Source organism: Colobus angolensis, unplaced genomic scaffold, assembly GCF_000951035.1.
Source record: "Colobus angolensis palliatus isolate OR3802 unplaced genomic scaffold, Cang.pa_1.0 Scaffold292, whole genome shotgun sequence".
NCBI classification, from domain to species: Eukaryota; Metazoa; Chordata; class Mammalia; order Primates; family Cercopithecidae; genus Colobus; species Colobus angolensis.
The window spans coordinates 2,770,534-2,792,617 of NW_012116177.1; the positions used below are offsets into that span (position 1 = coordinate 2,770,534).

At 35.9% G+C, this 22,084-nt stretch overlaps 1 pseudogene; it reads left to right on the plus strand.

The window, feature by feature from the left end:
• Window positions 1–1,174: 1,174 nt before the first annotated feature.
• Window positions 1,175–22,084, plus strand: part of LOC105516859 — a 32,455-nt pseudogene continuing 11,545 nt past the window's right edge.

The window sequence follows — 22,084 nt, forward strand, 5'->3', positions numbered from 1 at the left end:
GAAGAGATGATTATCGTTTCTATTATTTTTACTAATCTCTGTAATCCAATAATGCTTTTCTAACTACTATTTTTCTTGTAACTAGTGTCTATCTTTTCCATATATATGCCTTCTATGTATTTTTCCTACAGGATACTTCTAAAAGATGTGTCTACCTTATAGGATGTTCAGGAACTTAAGTAGAATTTAATAGATGTAGACAAGGTGTGGGCTTGCCCCATTTCACTTCTATTAAATATGTAAGCAGAGTTGAAGGACTGTGGGAGTGTGGAAACAGGAGTTCGTAATTGTGTTTCATCAGACATATAACATATCAGACTCCTTAAGATGTTTCAGTAGAACCTATTGTCCCCTGAAGCAAAAGAACCAGATTCTAGATGGGAAGATGTAATTTTGTGAAGCACTCTGGAGCAAACTGACATATTATACAATGCATTGAAAGGACACAATGAGTAGATTCAGATCCAAGTTGTGGTGAAAGATTTAATTACTGAGTTAAATTGGAGTTACTTGTGTGAATGAGCAAAACTTCACATAGAAGATAATTATTCAATAATCAACTTATTTTAAATATTTTCAAAGTAAAATGTAACTATCCTCACTTCCTATTAAAATAGTAGGGTTTTCTTTTGTGTGATAATGTCACCTAGAAAGACAATTTTACTTAATGATAAACTGAAAGATACATTTAGTCTTATTATTAGCAAACACATTTGGTAGCATGGATAGGAAATCAAAACCTCTCTAGCCAGAAACAAAAGCTTACCTTGTAATAATGAAAAAGAATTCTATTTCCTTGGTAATCACTTACATAGTATTACTTTAACCACTTGGCATTTAGCCTTTGTGTGATAGCACCTGCTACTTATGGTCACCATGAGTTGGCCTTCACCATCATTTTACATTTCTGATGTTACAATTTTCGTCTAATTTACTTTAACTTTTGCTAGGAATGTTGCCACTTCTTAATTTCAACACCTTTGATTTTGGGTGTTTGGTAGTTGTGATCAAAAAGCTGAATTAATAAGAGTTTAATTATAAAAACAAAATCAGATATAAACACCTATAATTTATAAGATGAATAACAGATTCTAATAAATGAATTCATCTCTTAAACATATTGACTGAGAACATAATCCGTATGAGGAACTATTCTAAATGTCACCAATGAGAAATGGGAGAATCAAAAAGCGCCATCAAAAGAGATACCAAAACAGCTATGCAAAGAAGTAGTGGATGCAAGATAGAACATGTGGTAGGTATAAATACCTATGTACATATACTCAGGTGTGCAAGAATAATCACATCCTTGTTTTAAATCATCTTTATTTTGATTTTGCAATTGCATCCAGCCTGCCTGGCATCAGATTTCATCTCAGTCATTATTAGGGCTCCTTTTTTCTATCAAAGCCTTCGGAACTGGGGGTACCGTTTAGTGTCCAGAACTGGCAGACTGTTATCAGACTGCTAATATACCCAGGTCCAACCCTGGGTAGTCTGGTGAAATCCAAAAATTCTCTGCTTTGATGTCACCTGAGCTTTAGGAAGATCCAGGTTTAGTCACCCTTTCCACAGCCTGCTAACTCAGCTGTCTGATAGAGTGAGAATGAGATTCAGTTCTTTAGTAATCCTGAGACCAGCTGCCTTTCCCACTCTTTCTACACCAGGGATCTACCAATGTACTCTCTCTCTCTCTTTGTCTTCTCCTTTCCCTGCTCCTTTCCTCTCCCCTGTGCTCTCATGTCTTCCTCCATGGCACCTGACTTCATCTTCTCAATGCACTTAGAGTTTACAGAAAACAGGAAGAGCTCCTGGTTCAGAATTATTTTTCCTTTTTCTGTTTTCTAAACTCAGTAGTAAAATTGAAGAGTAAACATACAGAATAATATTTCAATGAATTATTCGGACACTAGATATGTAGCAATGTAGAAGAGAAGTCAGTATTTATCTCGTTATATTCTTAAGACAGAGAATTCTAAACTTTGATGAGTGGATTTGGGAAAAAATTAGCATTTCTATTTTTTATTTTGCATAATAAAACCTTTAAAATATCCTTTAGACTTATAATTTTTGTATATTTATATGTGTATGTCATATTAATATAATATAGTAAGCATATGTATAAGTAAAATTTATACATAAATGAATGTGTTGAGAATAGAAGCTTGAAATTTTCAATCACTGAGAATATATGATTAAAAGTGTAAAGACAACCAGTCTAAGAAGTTATAATACAGTTCAATTTAATAATTAAATGCGTACCAGCATTTACAAAGCAATGTGCTAAGTATTTCAGGGGACACAAATTTTAAGGCAGGCAGATATGTAGTTAACTATTTAAAGGGCAATTTTAAAATGAAATTCACATCTGTATCATAGACCAGTCCTGTAGAAAAGGATGTTACTTTAGGTATATCTCCTAATGCTATCCCTAATGTAAATGACAAGTTAATGGGTGCAGCACACCAACATGGCACATGTATACATATGTAACAAACCTGAACGTTGTGCACATGTACCCTAGAACTTAAAGTATATATATATATATATATATATATATAAAAAGGATGTTACTTAAAGAATCTTATTATAAGTTTTCAAATGACAGAAAGTCACATCCTGCTGTGAGTGTTTGCGTAGTAGAAAGGTTGGGTGGGACATGGGTCAGGAAAACTTCATGGAAGTGTACTTTTGGACTTGGGTCTTGAAAGTGGGGTGGGTATAACCTGTAAAAATAAATTTAGTAAGAAAAGTAATCCAGGTCAGAAGTCTTTGGGTACCCGTGATGGTACATAAAGCACTTATAGGAGGTACTGAGTCATGGATACCATTAAAGAAACAAAATTTTCAGATTCTCAACTTCCATATGTATGATTTCGGAATTCATGCTTTTTCTTTCCCCCCTCTTCACAATACTGCCCTCTGTGGGTGGGGGAGGAATCACTGAATATGTATTAGAGACTCTGCGACTCCAGACTGGCAAGTTATAATACTCAAAAGAAAGATAGAAGGTTCAAATGGTGATCAGGAGAATGCAAGATACATCACAACACCACGTAAAACACAGAATAATAATTAATGTTGTCCAATAAGTCAGTGACATAATAGTAATAACTTCAACAACTAAAATATTTATAGTGCTCCTCTAAATTTTACACATGTATAATGTCATTTGTTTTTATACAGCTCCATTGAGTAGATAACTACGTGTTCTCAAATTACTTAACAGAAAATTATGTCTCAGAGAGTTGATGCCACTAGGCAAAGACTATACATCTAGATACAGAAGAACTGTAATTCAAACACAGGTCTTTGGAATATATTTTATGTTATTTCTATACTACTATTGAGTCTTTATGCTCTATCCTTGCAAGTCTGCAAAGAATACTAAGTAAACTAGGTAAAAATAAAGTTAGAAAGAGCTAACTGATTCATCAAAAAGAGAGGATACAGAGCAGATCATTAAAATTTAAAAACCATCTATATTCTTGCTTTCAAGCTACGGTCTGTAGAATGTAGTAACACTATCACATGAGAACTTGTTCTCAGGCCACCAACCCATATCTACTGAGTCAGAATTTGTATTTCTGACAGCAACATTTTATTAAAATTTGAGAAGCACTGGGATGGATGACAAAGCAAACTTCTCAATATAGGTAAAATAGCTTGTTTGGCATTTATAATATTACTTCCACCAGTGAATGGTTCATTTCACTTGCTTCAATATTATAAATTCTCCTTTTTATCCATAAAAATCCACAGACAAAAAATTAGTTTCCCATTAGCTCTCCTTTATGTAAGGAAAAATAGTTTATTATGTTTAAAGTCAGTAATCCCTAATTTTAAAATGTTTACCTAATTTAACTGCACAATATTCCAACCCAAAGATCACAAATTAGATATAAACTATAGGCAGATCAGCTGACTATTACATATTCGGTTGTTCCAGCATTTGTAAATGATTTATATGGAGATTGTAAATCATATTTTGAGCTTCATGTTATCTCCTTGCTAGAAGCAGAACATGGGCAAATTCAAAAGGTAACTACAAAGAGGTGGCCTTACAGTTTGTTTCCCTACATCTTGATGTACTTTTTTATGGTTCCAATCCTCATCACTTTTTTGCATCAAGTTTTAATAGAGAAGTAAGTATAAGATTGGTGGTGGTTTGTTTAAACTCATTGCACATTTCTAAATTTCAAGTGACAAGTATGTTCTGCCATTAGCAGAGGTTTGGAGACACTCATACGTGCCAGAACATGCAAAAGCCACACATTCTTTGTTAAACTAAACAGTCCTAAGCATTGTGTGGACTCCTGGCATAGCATGGCTAAATATTCAGACACATGCCTATATAGTACTCTGTGTTCTGCCAAATGGAGGGAAAACAAAAGAAAGAAAATTATATAAATATACTGGTAAACATTGACTTTGTAAGATACAGCATAAGCTGCTTTGGAAAAAGATTGTAGAGCATGATTCAAAGAATGCATTTAAATTCTTTTCCTTAGGAAAATGCATCTAATTTGTTTTTCATGAAAACATGTATTTAGCAATGGGGAGTTTTTCATTGGCTAAGATATTTTGGCATATTTATGGTAAAAAGGTGATTGGAATAATGTTTGCATTCATTTTGCACTGAAAATTGAAATAAGTATAAGATATGCACTTTGTAACATAAAATCATTGCCAGTCAGGATATACTCCCTTTAAGAAAGCATAATTCAGTATATGAAAATTCAAAGTGACTACACTGTAAATATGGAAGAATTATTCATGTTACCAAAGGATCTTTCCTTTATCAAACATTTATCACAGGAAATCTTTAAATAAATAGTTCCCTTTTAGGACATTTAAAAGTACTGGATTTAAATGGTTGATGTTGAAGAAATATCTAAGAAGCACATCTATTATATAAGGCATAAATCTTAGTAGATGACTTTCGAGTTTCTTAATGATCTTGATTTTTGTTAAAATGACTAATTATTACCAGTCACAGAAGAAACTGAAAATCTAATGGCCAAGCCAAGGTGATGTTTCCTCAAATAAGTTCTCTACTCATGAAAGAATATATAAGCGTTTCATATTTTTCACTCATATGATGACTTTCTAAAATGATATTCTATTATGGCTACAATTATTTATTCCAGAACACTACCAACATTTCTGGGACTATTTGAAAGCCATCCTACTATCTGTGAAAAGCAGCCTTTTGTTGTGCTTTCCCTCCAAATGCTTCCTGCAGGATTGCACGATCAAATCTCTGTCTTCTGACCAGACTAACCAGACTTCCTCTAGGTCCTCTCATACCATATAAGCCATGCCATATACCAGCAGATACAGTGAAAGAAATGGTTCACACTGATACAGTAGCTCTCATTGGCTGTTGCAAGCTCATCTTGCCTTTCTCATTGGAAAACTAGCAGCAATGTCCAGCTATTAGGTTTTCACTTATTATTATACTCTTTGTACAAACCATCATCTAAGCCATGACAGTTTTCATTTACTCACTATGCATCATAGAATGTAGCGGTTCTCTAAACTCTAGGCCTTTCTTTATATTGTCACCAGTGTTTATCTTTTAAGAAACACATCTGGTCATACTACTCCCTTTTTGTCTGTTTAAAAGCCTCCCATGTTTTCCCGTTTATTATGGAATTTCTCATCTGTAGAGAAATGACCCAGGGACTGGACCAAACTAAGTGAATGGATCAGGAAGTCTTAGAATAAAATCTTTGGAGTCTATTATATGTTTTATATAGTTTTATAACATTCCCCCCAAACAATGAAGTAAAACATTGCCAATAGCTTTTTTTTTTTTTCAGATGGAGTCTTGCTCTATAGCCCAGGCTTGAGTGCAGTGGCACAATCTTGGCTTACCACAACCTCCGCCTCCCAGATTCAAGCGATTCCCCTGCCTCAGCCTCCCGAGTAACTGGAATTACAGGCATGTGCCCCTATGCCCGGCTAATTTTGTATTTTTAGTAGGGTCTGGGTTTCTGCATGTTGGTGGGGCTGGTCTTGAACTCCCGACCTCAGGTGATCTGCCTGCCTCGGCCTCCCAAAGTGCTGGGATTACAGGTGTGAGCCACCGCGCCCGGCCGCAATAGCTTTTTTATTTAGGCACAAGTACAGAAGAAAAATGGTTGTTGATGTTCTTAGTTCTTTCTCAAATACCTGCTATTGTGTCCATCCTGTTTTGTGCATCACTTAATGGTCTCAACTTAGTTCATCCAATGTATCCCACGTTATAATGTTTCTTCCTTTATCTGAATTTTCTCTATAATTTTATCTTTTCTTAGACATAGGATTTGTTTTATTTTCTCACACCATTTCCAGGATTTGCTTCCCATTCCATTCTAATTAAGGTACCCACAGACTCTCTGCTCAAGAAAGTATGTTCTATCAATTTTCTTTGTCAAATCAACTGGCAGTTTTCCAGAGCATGTATTTGTCACAATTCCAAGTGAGGTTGTAAGGCAGGTTAGAGCCAGCCATATATAGAATCACCTTAAAAATGTGGATTTAGGAATTCATAATGCTGCTGTTTGGAGAATAAATTCACATTCACTTGTAATTATGCTGGCTTCAGCTTATTTCCCATCATGTATTCTATTCTATGCCTGGTCGGAAGAGCTTGTCACTTCTTGATTACATTAGACTGTTTTAGGACCTCCTGCTTTTGCATATGCTATTCCTTAAATTTGAAGTTCTTTTCCTGTTTTTTCTTTTTTCCACCAGGAAAATTCCTGTGCATATTTCAGAGCTCAAATGTCATCTTTTTAGTGAAGTTTTCAGTCTCTCTTAGGCAGAATTATGCTGTCTCCTCTGTGCCATGGTATTTAGTTTATATTTTTGTCGCAGCCCTTTTTATGTATCCCTGGAGCCTAACCCCATTCCTGGCATATAGTAAGAGCTCAATAAATGTTTTTGGAATAAAAAATTAAGAACACTGGAGGGACATTATGTCCCTAGTGTTCCCTCTAGGGTTAAGCCATTTGTACTTGATGTGCACAAAAGTCTAATGAAATCACATAAAAAAATTGGCAAAATACCTGACCTCCCAAAATATGACAAAATACTTCTTTTCAGAGACCTACAAAATTAGGTCATATCTTCCTAGGTTTAATTTTTAAGTTCACATTGATATCCATAGAAAAGGGTTACAGGAAAACCTAGGGCTCTGGCTGTATTAGAATCAGCATAAAATTAAAGAATGAGGAAAGCATTTTGAACATTTTGTTACCACTTGCTTTCTGCCTACAGTAAGATTATCCATAGAACAAAGAGTTCTCTCACCTTAGAAGAAAGACCAGGAAGCACGCAATGACATCAGGTCTGTAATTTAGAGAACTTTATCTGCTAAAATTATTTTAGTTGTCCAGCTATCAAGAAAAATCCAGAAAAAAGAGATGTAATGTATTGCAGCAAGTGAACTAGCTCATATTCTTACTTGCTCTGACAGGCTACAAACTTCAAACATCACCTCTAACATTTCAACCAATATATTAGATGTTCCTGAGCCAATTCTCTGCCTAGGTAACTCTTTCATTGAGTTACACGCAGGTTGGGAACTTGTCTCATTAATATTTCACACAGGTGTACTATATGAAGTTCAGTTCTCTGGTCTTAAGCTCTCTGGTCTTTAGTATTTGCAGACATATAAAAATGCACCATTTCAAGGAATGAGGCATACACTTTTCCTTAATCTGCCTCCAGGCATCACCTTTTAACTTATTTTGGAGGAGAATTTCATTATCTCTAGAAGAAGCATTAAGAAATTTTCAAAAGGAACCAATGACTTTCAAAATAAAAATGATTTGTCCTTTGAAATTCTATATTGGAATTTATATCTAATAAAATGAATTAGAACTCCCTTGAATTAGAATTTAAGAGAATCTTTTCCTGTTTAGGAGATTTAAAAAAAAATCTTGGGGACTATTTGACTATCTGTACCATAAAGTGTTCATAATGGGCCAAGTCCATTGCACCTGATTTGCTTAGGCTATAGCAACGAAAGCAAATTCTATATTATGTAGGCACTCAAGTGAGATTCAATTTGTTCTTACAGGTCTAATTGCTATTTCTTGGTTGTTAAACATTAAAATAGATTTCACAAAGTATTGTTTTTCAATAGGCAGCCCTCAGTCTATATTTTCAGGAACAGCCTGTAAGAAATATATTATTTAATTAATATTTTTATAACAAATTTTTTTTTCAGGTGGTCTGTGCAATTCTTTTGCTCTTGTGTCAGGTGCCAAAATATTTCAAAAGGAAGCTTATTTCTGCCATGTGTGATTTCTGATGTGTGATTTCTTTGGATGTCATTTTGCATTGCATGTGAGACAGCTATTTTTTATTTCTTGATGTCTGTTGCACCCAAAGGAAATCTGTATTTTGCTTTCTGGAAGAAAAGAGCAACTGGGTGGCATTGGAAAAACTTCCACCCACTAACATAGAAAAATATTCAATCTGTCCCATTACATTGAAGTGGGAGACTTTAAAGGGCAGCATACCCAGTTAAGGAAGATATATTTCCATCTGTGATCAATAGCATGTGAAGAACAGCTCCTCTCTGAGCTCTATCCAGAGCAAAATTACCTTGGTAGTTCCTCGACTGTGGACACTCTACAAGTTTCTAAGGTTGAGCAGCCATGGGGAGCCACACCTGATTCCAAGGGGGAAACTGTTCTCTCTGTGAGGCCCATGGAATACGACTTTTCACTATTCTCCAGAGCTGTAGGACAGCTTTTAGAGACTGCACCTTTTATATAGACTACAAATAAGCAAGATATAAATAGGTCCCAGAAAGCATTAGAATGAGGCTAGCATGACAAATGTTTTCTCATTCCTTTCTGCTCTTCCATTCCTCTTTACAAAGAAATAATTTGGCTTCCTGCATGGTATGGGGGAGTTGAATATATTTTCCCTAAAAGAACCAGAGGATCTAGTTCTGTTTAGTCAGGGGAATCTGTTTTATCCTGGACCAGGTACTCATAACATATCCTGCTATCTGAATATTTTGATTCTTTCACACATTTAAGGACATACAAAAATCAAAATGTAGTGAAAACCTAATAATGAGGATCATAAAGGCTATATATAACCCCCACTTTTTAGCAATAAAATCACCATGAATTCTGAGATCTCTTCAGTATAATCTATCAGCCTTTCTCCCTTCCTTCCGTCATTTCCTTCGTTCCTTCCTCCTCCCCCCACCTTCTCCCCCTCTCTCTTTCTTCACTCCCTCCCCCACCTATGAGAGGAGCAGAGTTAGCCATAGAAGGTGTTTAACTCATTTGAACATGGTCTTTTCCTACAGTACATAAATTAGTCAGGTCGAATCTTAGTTGGTGCACATCATTTCATCTGAATTTCTTGACTTTGTCTAGGAAAATGAAAAACAAACCCAAAAATGTATAAGAATGAAGAAAATTCTTTTTGGTATTTTTGATTCTCTCAATTTTTTTGAGTTAACTTTGAGTTTTCAAGGACAATTTTTTCCTTCCTGGGGTTGCTGACCTTGGGGACCAATGACTGTGTTGTCTCCCCTAAAGAACTGGACCAATTGGTCTTAAAGGGCATTATAATTGTTTCCTCAAGAAAAAAGAAATTAGAGTTGGTTACTGGTATTCTTTTTAGAACAACCTTAAACTGATTCTCTTGAAGGTTACCTTTAGGAGACGGGCATTGTGAAGCTGTATTGTCGACAATAACAAGTTGGGAAAACGTAGAGAACCAGTGTAGAAGGTAGAACAAGAAGCTATGGGCAAGTTGAGGACAATATTTGATCCAGGGAGTACTCAGAAAACAGGCTCGAAACAGGGCAGTGTTGAAGACAAACAATGTAGTACAATTGAAAGAACATTAAACAAAGAACAAAGGGCAAGTTCTCAACCTGGCCCTGCCACTAATTACTTGTGACCTTAGACAAGGAGGAGCACTTAAGTCAAAGAAAACATTCCTTTCAGTAAAGCATAGGATGTACTAGTGCTTGAGGAAGATTGAAATTCTCTGTCCAGAGGAGTAAACTATATTATTAGTAAATACCACAAATTTATCAGTTCATACAATCTCTAATTAGCGTTTCTGTTCTTTAGGGAGGCATAGGTAGAACAAATATATTACATTAACTTATTTTTTAGACTACAGACATGCTTTAATTAAAAAAAAATCATAAAGTAATTCTTTAATCCTAAAATGACATTTACAAACAAAAATCACTACATGATGTCTTGAGATAGGAATCTCACAGAGTATATTTTTAAAAATATCTGATTTGTGCATATTTCACAGAACATATTTATTGGGAAAAATGTGGGACCCACCTGTATTTACCAAGCAAAATAGCTACTTTTTCTGGTAAAGTTGCCAATTGTGAGGCTGAAAATGCAAGTGTTATTCTGTTAGGAGACAGAAGGATGGGCTACATGACCCCCAATCTACCCTTTCCAAATTTCTTTCTTTTTTTGAATACATAAAAACATACATTATTCGTTATTTTCATCAACTTTACAAGGTCCAATTTATTTCTATTTAAGTTACCACCAGAAGATGGCCGAGAGAACTTTAGACTATTTCTCCTCTTCGTGCCTGAAATACACTCCCTGAACATTTTTACTTGATAATTACAGGAAAGGTGTTTTACCCCCTGCCCCCCACTCCTTTGTCTTGTGAGAATGTCAATAGCCTATCTAGTCAGAGCGATGTTAATATTTGGGGACATTTTCCATGTTCCTTTATGAATCAAGGATTAGTCAGATGAGATTAATTAGTGTGCTGATTTTTCAGGCCCCTTAACCGCTCTTCTTTCTTCTTTTTCTCCTCACCTCTTGGTTATTTCACTACTCATTAACAGGCTTATCAAAGGATGGGCAGGGGGAGGAGGTGGAACTTAGCATTTTCTACCTTTTTCCAGAACTGGTTAAAAGTCTTAAGTGTGGGAGTGAGGAGGGTTGGGAAGAGAGGAAAAGGAAATTATTAACTGAAATAAGATTTTTAAAATTGTTATTCAGGGATCTTCATCTCAAGTGCAAAGGAAAGATGAATATACTGTTGCCTTTACTTTTAAAAACAATGCTTTTACAAGAACAGCGTACATTAGTTTATTTACCAAAGCTGAATCACTTAATATTGTATAGAAGTCAGGACACAAAGCATAGAAACTTCTAAGTGTACATAACTGAAAATAATCTTTTGTTCGCTTAGTAACTCTCATATGAGTAATAATGGAAACTTGATTCCAAAACTCCCACTCTCCTTAGATGTCCTTTCCTTCCAGAATATTTGGAAGACTAGCATTGTTTTAAATTAGATCCTCCATTTTCCCTTAGTTTTATATATTTATTTATTTTAAGTTTTCCTCCATTAGTCTCCAATAATGTTCTGTCTTTGCCTGATTTTATGCCTGATTTTACTCTGGTAACCACACAATCAGATCTCTAGCTTGCTTTGCTGCCCGCTCAAAAATTGATCTCCCTTGGAAAGATGCTGTTGTCAATATTCAATCTTAAGTGGAAGAATACAGTGCTGTCCTCCATACTACTCTGTCCTAAGCATGGACATGCTCCTAATTCCTCAAAGCACAGATTAGACTGTAACATTTAATAAATTGTTCTTTAAGACTTGAGGATAACAGAATATTATCCTCATGGGTACCCAATACAGGGAAACTTCAAGCTAGATTTCGTTGCTAGGTAAGGTTCCTTAAACTCTATGTCCATCATAAATGCCAGCATTCTTTCCCACCATTCTGGGAAGACTTCAGGAAATCTGTGCATTGAGAATTGTCAGCCTTCTGCACAGATCTAAAGTCAGAGAACTCTTTCTTATCCCCAGTCTAAGATCAGTCTTCAGTTTCCATTCCCAAATCATTTCCATTTTAGGATTATCCATTCACTACCCACGCCCTCTCCATAGTAAGTCATCTTTGTCTTTAGTCTCCAACAGTGCACTCACATTAGGGTGCATAGACTGACATAGTTTATTGCCCAAGATCTGAGTTATCCTGTTTGGCATACAAATTCATTAGACCACAGACACAAACTTAAGGTTAACTTAAGCATTATTAAGTTCAGATCTACTGTTTATAGGTTGTGCTCTTGCTTGAGGAGAATATGAGATCTTGTAATCTTCAGGGTCTCAATTCCAATCTCCAGATGTTAGTTGCTTATACAAGAACACACACACACACACACACACACACGCAAACACAGACACACAGACACGCACACACACCCTCAATAAACAATAATCTCCAGAGGCATTGCCATGTAAATCATTATTTCAAATATTTCTTGAAAGGATACATGGACCTAGAAATGCACTATTTACCACAAAAAGTCACTATCTCATATGACCATAGAAAGCATAGCAAACTTCTTAATCTCAGAAGAGGAACTTGCTTTGCATTTTCATGATTAGAAAAACTCACTACAATGGTTTTAAATCTCAAAGAAAGTTAGTACCCCAAAGGTGAATGCAAGCCTTTCACTCTTTTAAAGCTAAAGTAGTTGTGAGCCATCAAAAGTGAAGTTATTTCTAGCTTTCCATATCTCTTTAAAATTCAAAGACTTTTGAGTCAAATTTTCTTAAAACTTAAGAAATTCGTATTTTTTCTGCTCAGTCTTCTCCATAACATAATTTCTCCCAAGCACCTATACCATAAATAAGAGCTTAGCCTTGAGAGGGTGGTAGACAACCTACTTTCCCCTTCCCATATGTAATGCCCATGCTCCTCTTGATTTAATCAAAATAGAAACACAAGTTAGAAACACTTTGTTATAGCAACTTTGCTTTTGAGGTGTATATTTGAGTTTATTCCTATTTGTCTTTATACTAAATACCTGTGTTAACATTTGATCTCTTTCCTACTTTCTAGGCTGTCTTAAGCAATAATATCTTGGTCTGATTCTTTCTTGGATTACAGGGCGCCAATTTCAGTTTGTTTCTGTCCTGTTTTCCTCCTCCCTTCCTTCAATATAGTGTCTCCCCTTCTTGTAATTGCTTATAGAAAATCACCCCTTTCTGATTCTACTGTGCCTTTCACAGTGATGGCATATCATGCTAGTCTGTCTTATTTGATTCTAATTAATATGCCTCCCAAATGTCTCTGGGTGACCTGACTTTTTAAGGAACCAGACTAATTGGAAGAGCCATCATAAATTATATACATTTATATCATTCAATACCATATATAAGTTTGAAACGTAACTAATATCTTCACAAATCACTTAGTACCTAGGCTTATGAATGAAGGAAATAATTGATTACATTTGAATTTTCTCCCTTTTCTCTTCTAAATGCTCTAGAAAAAAATAGACACTTGCAGATTTTCTGTTTTAGTAAAATAAAGATTATGTTCAAAGAGGCATCCAGATTTTGCAGCAACCTTTAAAAGATTAAATTATCCTAATGAGCACCTTGGCCTGTGTTGTGGATTGAATTGCATCTTCACAGATTATTGCGCTGAAGTCCTAACCACTAGTACCTCAGAAAGTGATCTTATTTAGAAATAGGGTCATTGCAGATACAATTAGATGAGATGAGGTCATACTGGAGTAAGATGGGCCCCAATCCAACATCACTGGTATACTTGTAAAAAGGAAAAGTTTAGACACAGAAACACAGGGAGAATATCATGTGAAGGTAAAGGCAGAGATTAGGTGATGCTTCTACAGGTCACGAAACACTAAAATCCCCAGTGAATCACCAGAGGCATGGAACTGATAGTTTCACAGCCCTCAGAAGGAACCAACCCTGATGAGATCTTAATCCCAGATTTCTAGCTTATAGAACTGTGGAACAATAAATATCTGCTGTTAAGTGACTCAGTATTGGGTACTTCATTATGGCAGCCTGAAAATATGGTTGTCTTTGGCTGCCCGTAGAAGAAATGATATGCATGACTAATAGACTCATTTATGTTAAAGAGAGGAATTACCTCATGCTTCTCAGCAATGCCCCTAAGCCTTATAAACTGCTTTAATTCTTTCTACTCTTTGCTAACAATATGAGCTTTGCAAACATAGGCATTTGATTTATAGGAATAAAGCTTGATTAAAAGGCTGTGTCTTATAAATAATCACATGCACCTTGGGTCAATATATAAGAAGTTCATTGTTAATTTGGATAACTCTGACTTGGCTTCTTCAGGAAAACACAGCACATGGCATGTACTGAAATAGAGGGAATTAGTACTGGGAGTTACTTACAAGCGTTGGGAGAGCTAAAAAGCAAAAACCAAATTGGTGAGGAAGTGAAGACCTTTGTTACAGGAGAAAACACCACCATATATGGGGCTGGAGAACCAAAGGAGTACGTGGTGTTACCAGCCCCAGAGTTAGGCCTGCTTGATTGCAAGTAGATAAATGGCAGAGGATCTCCAGGGAAGCTGGGCCCAGGGAGTGAAAACCTGTCCAGTGCGGATGCTGCTGCTAGAAGAGGCTGCCTGAGGAAGAGAGAGAAGATGAGATACACTCTGGCCTCTCCTTTCCTTCCGCCTTCCTATCTATTGTCAATGCCTCCTGATGGCTGGACTTATCTGTCAGCCAGCTGACACTGTGGCCTGGGAAATGTAGCTCGCCATGGAAATGTAAGAAATATGTTTTTTGTTTTTTGTTTTTGTCCAAAAAGCAAGTAACTGACATGACCAGCATTGAGAGATTTTCAGACATGGTGACAGTAATTGTCAATGTTTCGAAAATGATAGTCAAATTTTGTTAAAAAGTGAATTAGCATTTATCGAGTGTTTACTACATGCCAGACACAGTTTGATGTTTTAATATTTTCATATGTTATCTCATTTATTCTATACAACAAATCTATGATGGAAGTATTGTTAAGCATATTGAATAGAAAAGGATACTAAAGTGCAGAATATCTAAGTAGTTTATATATTATTATATTTCTAGTGGCAAAGTAGAACTAGGATGTGAAACGTGTTTTGTCTGACTCTAAATCAAAGCCCATACAAACTCTCTCCACCACTACGTATCATAGTTCATTAAGCTATGTACCAGGTTTGGAAGAGAAGGGTAGAACATGGTAATAGATGGAAGAGGTAAGCAAGTGCTCATGAAAAGTGATAGCCTGCATAGGGAACACAAAAATGGGTCAGACAGTTGAAAGACAAATCTGTGGAAGTGCAAGAAATGCCAGGTAGCAGACTGAGATGGAGACTTAGTACAAATGGGCAAGTATTCCTTAAAAATTAATAAACTAGGCCAGGCACAGTGGCTCGTGCCTATAATCTCAGCACTTTGGGAGGCTGAGGCGGGCAGATCACTTGAGGTCAGAAGTTTGAAACCAGCCTGGCCAACATGGTGAAATCCCATCTCTACTAAAAATACAAAAAAAAAAAAAAATTAGGGGATGGTGGTGGATACCTGTAATCTCAGCTACTGGAGAGGCTGAGGCAGGAGAATTTATTAAACCCGGGAGGCAGAGGTTGCAGTGAGCCAAGATTACGCCACTGCACTCCAGGCTGGACAACAAAGAAAGACTCCATCTCAAAATAATAATAATAATAATAATAATAATAATAAACAACTCTATTTCTAGAGCAGTTTTAGGTTCATAGTAAATTTGAGTAGAAAATACAGAGTTCCCACATACTCCTTGTTGCCATACATGTACAACCTACCCCACTATCAGCATTCCTCAATAGGGTGGCATACACAATTAATTAACTTATATTGACACATCATTATTACCCGAAGTCTGTAGTTTATATTAGGGTTTATTCTTGGTGTTGTTCATTCAGGGAATTTGGCAAATGTATGATGACATGTATTCATCATTGTAATATCATACAGAAGAGTTTTGCTATCATAAAAATCCTCTGTGCTCAGCCTATTTATCTCTTTCTCCCTAATCTTTTTACTGTTACTAATCACTAATATTTTTATACTGTTTTCATAATTTTGTCTTTCCCAGAATGTGATATAGTTGGAACATATGAAATGTAGCCTTTTCAGGATTGGTTTCTTTCACTTAGTAACATGCATTTAAGTTTCCTCTATGTTTTTCATGGCTTGATAATGCATTTCTTTTTTAGTACTGAATAATATTCCTGTCTGGATAAATTTCAGTTTATTTATCTACTCAACTACTGAAGGACATCTTGGTGACTTCCAGGTTTTGGCCAGTACAATTAAAGTTTCTATAAACATTGTGGGTGGGTTTTCATATAGGCATAAGTTTTCAACTCCTTTGGGTAATAACAAGGAATGAGATTGCTGGATTGTGTGATAAGGATATGTTTAGATTTGCAGGAAACTGCCAAAACTGTCTTTGTTTAGCCTGGCTGTACCATTTTGCATATATACTAGTAAAGAATGGGAATTCCTGTTCTCTGTATCCTACCCAGCATTTAGCGTTGCCAGTGTTCTGAAGTTTCACCATTCTAGTAGTTGTGTAGTGGTATCTCATTGTTCTAATTTGCAAATCTCTAACGACATATGATGTTGAACATCTTTTCATAAACTTAATTGGCATCTGTGTATCTTCTTTGGTGAGAAGTCTGTTAAGGTCTTTGGCCCATTTTATAATTGGATTGTTCATTTTCTTATTGTTGAGTTTTAAGAGTTCTTTGTATGTCTTGAATAATATTCTGTTATTAGATGTTTCTTTTGCAAATGTTTTTTCCTACTCTGTGGCTTGTTTTCTCATTCTGTTAACATTGTCTTTCACAGAGTAGGAGTTTTAATTTTAGTGAAATCTAGTTTACCAATTCTTTCTTTCATGGATCATGCCTTTGGTGTTGTATCTAAAAAGTAATTTGCCTATGTTTGCAATGTCAGGTTCATTAAAAATATAAAAAAATTACACAAGGTAATTTAGGACTTTAAAAACATTGTCTTCTATGGTTTTATATTTTTTGCATTTTATATTTAGGTCTATGAGTCTATGTTCACTTACAATTATTTTTTGTAAAGGGTCCAAGGTCTGTGTGTAGATTCTTTTTCTTTTTCTTTTTTGCATGTGGATGTTGGTTTTTCCGCACTATTGTTGAAAAACTATCTGTGCTCCATTATACTGCCTTTGTTCCTTTGTCAAAGATCAGTTGGCTTTGTTTATATATAGGTCTATTTCTGGGTTCTGTATTCTGTTCTGTTGATTGATTTCTCTATTCTTTCACTCATACCACACTGTCTTAATTACTCTATTTTTATAGTAAGTCTTGAGGTTGGGTAATGTCAGTCCTCTGACTTTGCTATTCTCCCTCAATATTGAATTGGCTATTCTGAGTCTTTTGTTGGACCATATAAACACTACAGCCAATTTGTTGATATCCACAAAGTAACTTTGTGGGATTTTAGGATTGCAATGAATCTATATAGTGAGTTGTGCAGAAATGACATGTTGACAATATTAAGCCTTCCTATTCATGAATATGGAATATCTCTCCATTTACTGAGTTCTTTGATACCTTTGTAAAAGTTTTATAGTTTTCCTCATATAGATATTAGACATGTTTTGTTAATTTATATCTAAGTATTTCAGTTTGAGGTGCAGTAATGTAAATGGTAGTATGTTTTTCATTTCAAATTCCACTTGCTCATTGCTTATATATAGGAAAGTGATTAATTCTTGCTTATTAACCTTTCATCCTGCAACCTTGCTATAGTAGCCTTGCTATAACCGCTTATTAGTTCCAAAAGGCTTTTGTTTATTCTTTCAGATTTTCTATATAGATGGACATGTTCTCTGCGAACAAAGACACTTTGATTTCTTCCTTCCCAATCTGTATGCCTTTTACTTCCTTTTCTTGTCTTATTGTATTTAACAGGAATTCTAGTATGATATTCAAAAGCAATCATAAGAGGGGACGTTCTTGCTTTGTTCTTGATGTTAGTGGAAAAGCTTCTAGTTTCAAACCATTAAGCATGATGTTAGCTGTAGGTTTTCTTAGAAATTCCCTACTAACTTGAGGAAGTTCCCTTCTATCCTAGTTTAATATACATTTTTTAATCATGAAAAGGTGTTGAATTTTGCCAAATGCTTTTTTGTATCTATTTATATGATCACGTGTTTTTTTTTTCCTTAGTTTGTTGTGGTGGTAGATTCCATTAATTGATTTTTGAATGTTGAACTAGCCTTGCATACCTCGCATGAATCCTGTTTGGTCATGGTACATAACTCTTCTATTAGATTGGTGCCAAAGTAATTGCAATTTTTGCCATTTAACAATAATGGCGGGCTGGGCGCAGTGGTTCATGCTAGTAATCCCAGCACTTTGGGATGTTGAGGTGGGTGAATCACCTGCGGTCAGGAGTTTGAGATCAGCCTGGCCAATATGGTGAAATCCCTTCTCTACTGAAAATATAAAAATTAGCCGGGCATGGTGGCGGGCACCTGCAATCTCAGCTACTTGGGAGGCTGAGGCAGGAGAAATGCTGGAACCCGGGAGGTGGAGGTTGCAGTGAACCGAGATCACACCATTGCACTCCAGCTTGGGCGACAACAGCAAAACTCCATCTCAAAAACAAACAAACAAACAAACAATAATGGTGAAAATCGCAATTACCTTTGCATCAACCTAATAGTTCACTATTAAATTTAGTTTCCTAATATTTTGTAGAGGATTATTGCATCTACGTTCATGAGAAACTTTGATCTGTAGTTTTCTTTTCTTGTGATGCTTTTGTCTAGTTTGAGCATTAGAGTAAGTAATATTTGCATCATAGAATGAGTTAGGAAGTACTTCCTCTACTTTTATCTTCTAAAAGAAATTACAGATAATTGGTATAATATAAAAAAAAATATTAGGTAGAGTTCACCAGTAAACCCATCTGGTATTTTTTTGTTTTAGAAGGTTATTAATCATTTATTAAATTTCCTTAATACATATAGTCCTAGTCAGATTGTCTGGTTCTTCTTATGTGAGTTTTAGAAGATTGTGTCTTTCAAGGAATTGAATCATTTCATCTAGGTTATCAAATCATTGTCATAGAGTCAACTATAAAGTTAAATTCATAACATTTCGTTATTATCCTTTTAATGTCCATGGGAAATGTACTGATATTCCATCTTTCATTTATGATATTAGTTTATTTGTTGTGTCTTCTTTCTTACATAGCCTGGCTAGAAACTTATGAATTTTATTGACTTTTTCCAAAAGGATAGCTTTTGGTTTTGTTGATTTTCTCTATTGATTTTCTGTTTTTAAATAATTTCAACGTTTTAGATTCAGAGGGTACATATGCAGGTTTGTTACCTGGCTATATATGAGATATTGAGGTTCAGAGTACAACTGATTCCATCACCCAGATACTGAGCATAGTACCCAATAGTTAGCTTTTCAACACTAGCCCTCCTTTCTCCCTCCCCTTTATGGCAGTCTCCATTGTCTATTGTGGCCATCTCTATGTCCATGAGTACCCAATGTTTGACTTTCACTTATAAATGAGAACATGTGATATTTGGTTTTCTGTTCCTGTATGTATTTGTTTATGGTAACGGCCTCCACCTACATCAATGTTACTGCAAAGAACATGATTGTTATTCTTTTTAATGACATCATAGTATTCCACGGTATATAAACAAATGGCCACATTTTCTTTATCCATTTTTTTCTTTTTGCTATGTTATTTTATTTTTACTTTAGGTTCTGGGATACATGTGCAGATCGTGCAGGTTTACTACATAGGTATATGTGTGCCATGGTGGTTTGCTGCACCTATCAACCCTTCACATAAGTTTTAAGCCCCACATACATTAGCTGTTTGTCCTGATGCTCTCCCTCCCCTCCCCTACTGACAGGTTCTGGTGTTTATTGTTCCCCTCCCTGCATCCATATGTTCTCATTGTTCAACTACCACTTATGAGTGAGAACATGCGGTGTTTGCTTTTCTGTTCCTGTGTTAGTTTGTTGAGGATAATGGCTTCCAGCTCCATCCATGTCCCTGCAAAGGACATGATCTCATTTCTTTTTATGGCTGCATAGTATTCTATGGTGCATATGTACCACATTTTCTTTATCCAGTCTTACCATTATTTTTCCTAAACCTCTTCCTCATTGCACCTTCCACCCTCATGTAAGCCTCAGTATCTGTTGTTTCCCTCTATGTGTTCATGTGTTCTCATCATTTAGCTCCCACTTATAAGTAAGAAGATGCAGTATTTCATTTTCTGTTCCTGCATTAGTTTACTAAAGATAATGGCCTGCAGCACCATCCATGTTCCTGCAAAGGATGTGATCTTGTTCTTTTTCATGGCTTTCTAATAATTGCCATTATGACTGGTGTGAGATGGTAATTAGATGGTAATTAGAAAGTCAAGAATAACAGATGGTGGCGAGGCTGCGAAGACATAGGAACGCTTTTACATTGTTGGTGGGAGTGTAAATTATTTCAGCCATTGCGGAAGACAGTGTGGAGATTCCTCAAGTATCCAGAACCCGAAATATCATTTGACCATTACTGAGTATATACCTAAAGGAATACAAATCATTCTATTATAAAGATATGTGCATATGTATATTTATTGTAGCACTATTCACAATTGCAAAGACATGGAATCAACTCAGATGCCCATCAATGATAGACTGGATAAAGAAAACGTGGTATATATACACCATGGAATACTATGCAGCCATAGAAAGGAATGAGTTCATGTCCTTTGCAGGGACATGGATGGAGCTGGAAACCATTTTCCTCGGCAAACTAATACAGGAACAGAAAACTGAACACCGCATGTTCTCACTCATAAGTGGGAGCTGAACAATGAGAATACATGGACACGGGGGAATGGGGAACAACACACACTGGGGCCTGTCAGGAGGTGGGGGGATGACAAGTTTCAGGATAAATAGCTAATGAATGTGGGTCTTAAAAACCTAGGTGATGGGTTGATAAGTGAAGCAAACCACAATGGCACACATTTACCTATGTAACAAACCTGCATGTCCTGCACATGTATCCCAGAAAACTTCAAATAAAATAAAATTTTAGAAAAAGTCACATGAAAAGGAAAAGAAAAGTATCTGTTCTTGCCTTTTGTCCACTTTTAATGGGTTTGTTTGCTTTTCTTGCAGATTTGTTTAAGTTTCTTATAGAAGCTGGATATTAGACCTTTGTCAGATGCATAGCTTACAGATATTTTCTCCTATACTGTAGGTTGTCTGTTTACTTGATTATTGTTTTTCCTGTGCAGAAACTCTTTAATTTAATTATATATCTCACTTGTCAAATTTTGTTTTAGTTGCGATGGCTTTTGGCTTCCTCCATGAAATTTTTGCCAGTTCCTATGTCCAGGATGGTAATGCCTAGGTTGTCTTCCAGGGTTTTTATTGTTTTGGGTTTTGCATTTAAGTTTTTAATTCATGTTGAGTTGATTTTTGTATATGGTATGAGGGAAGAATCCACTTTCTTTGTTTTTTTTTTATTATACTTTAAGTTCTAGGGTACATGTGCACAATGTGCAGGTCTATTACATATGTGTACTTGTGTCATGTTGGTGTGCTGCATCCATCAACTCGTCAGCACCCATCAACTCATCATTTACATCAGGTATAACTCCCAATGCCATCCCTCTACCCTCCCCCCTTCCCATAATAGGCCCCAGTGTGTGATGTTCCTGTCCCCATGTCCAAGTGATCTCATTGTTCAATTCCCACCTATGAGTGACAACATGCAGTGTTTGGTTTTCTGTTCTTGCGATAGTTTGCTGAGAATGGTGGTTTCCAGCTGCATCCATGTCCCTACAAAGGACACAAACTCATCTTTTTTTATGGCTGCATAGTATTCCATGGTGTATATGTGGCACATTTTCTTAATCCAGTCTGTCACTGAAGGACATTTGGGTTGATTCCAAGTCTTTGCTATTGTGGATAATGCCTCAATAAACATACGTGTGCATGTGTCTTTATAGCAGCATGATTTATAGTCCTTTGGGTATATACCCAGTAATGGGATGGCTGGGTCATATGGTATTTCTAGTTCTAGATCCTTGAGGAATCGCCATACTGTTTTCCACAATGGTTGAACTAGTTTGCAATCCCACCAACAGTGTAAAAGTGTTCCTATTTCTCCACATCCTCTCCAGCACCTGTTGTTTCCTGAGTTTTTAATGATTGTCATTC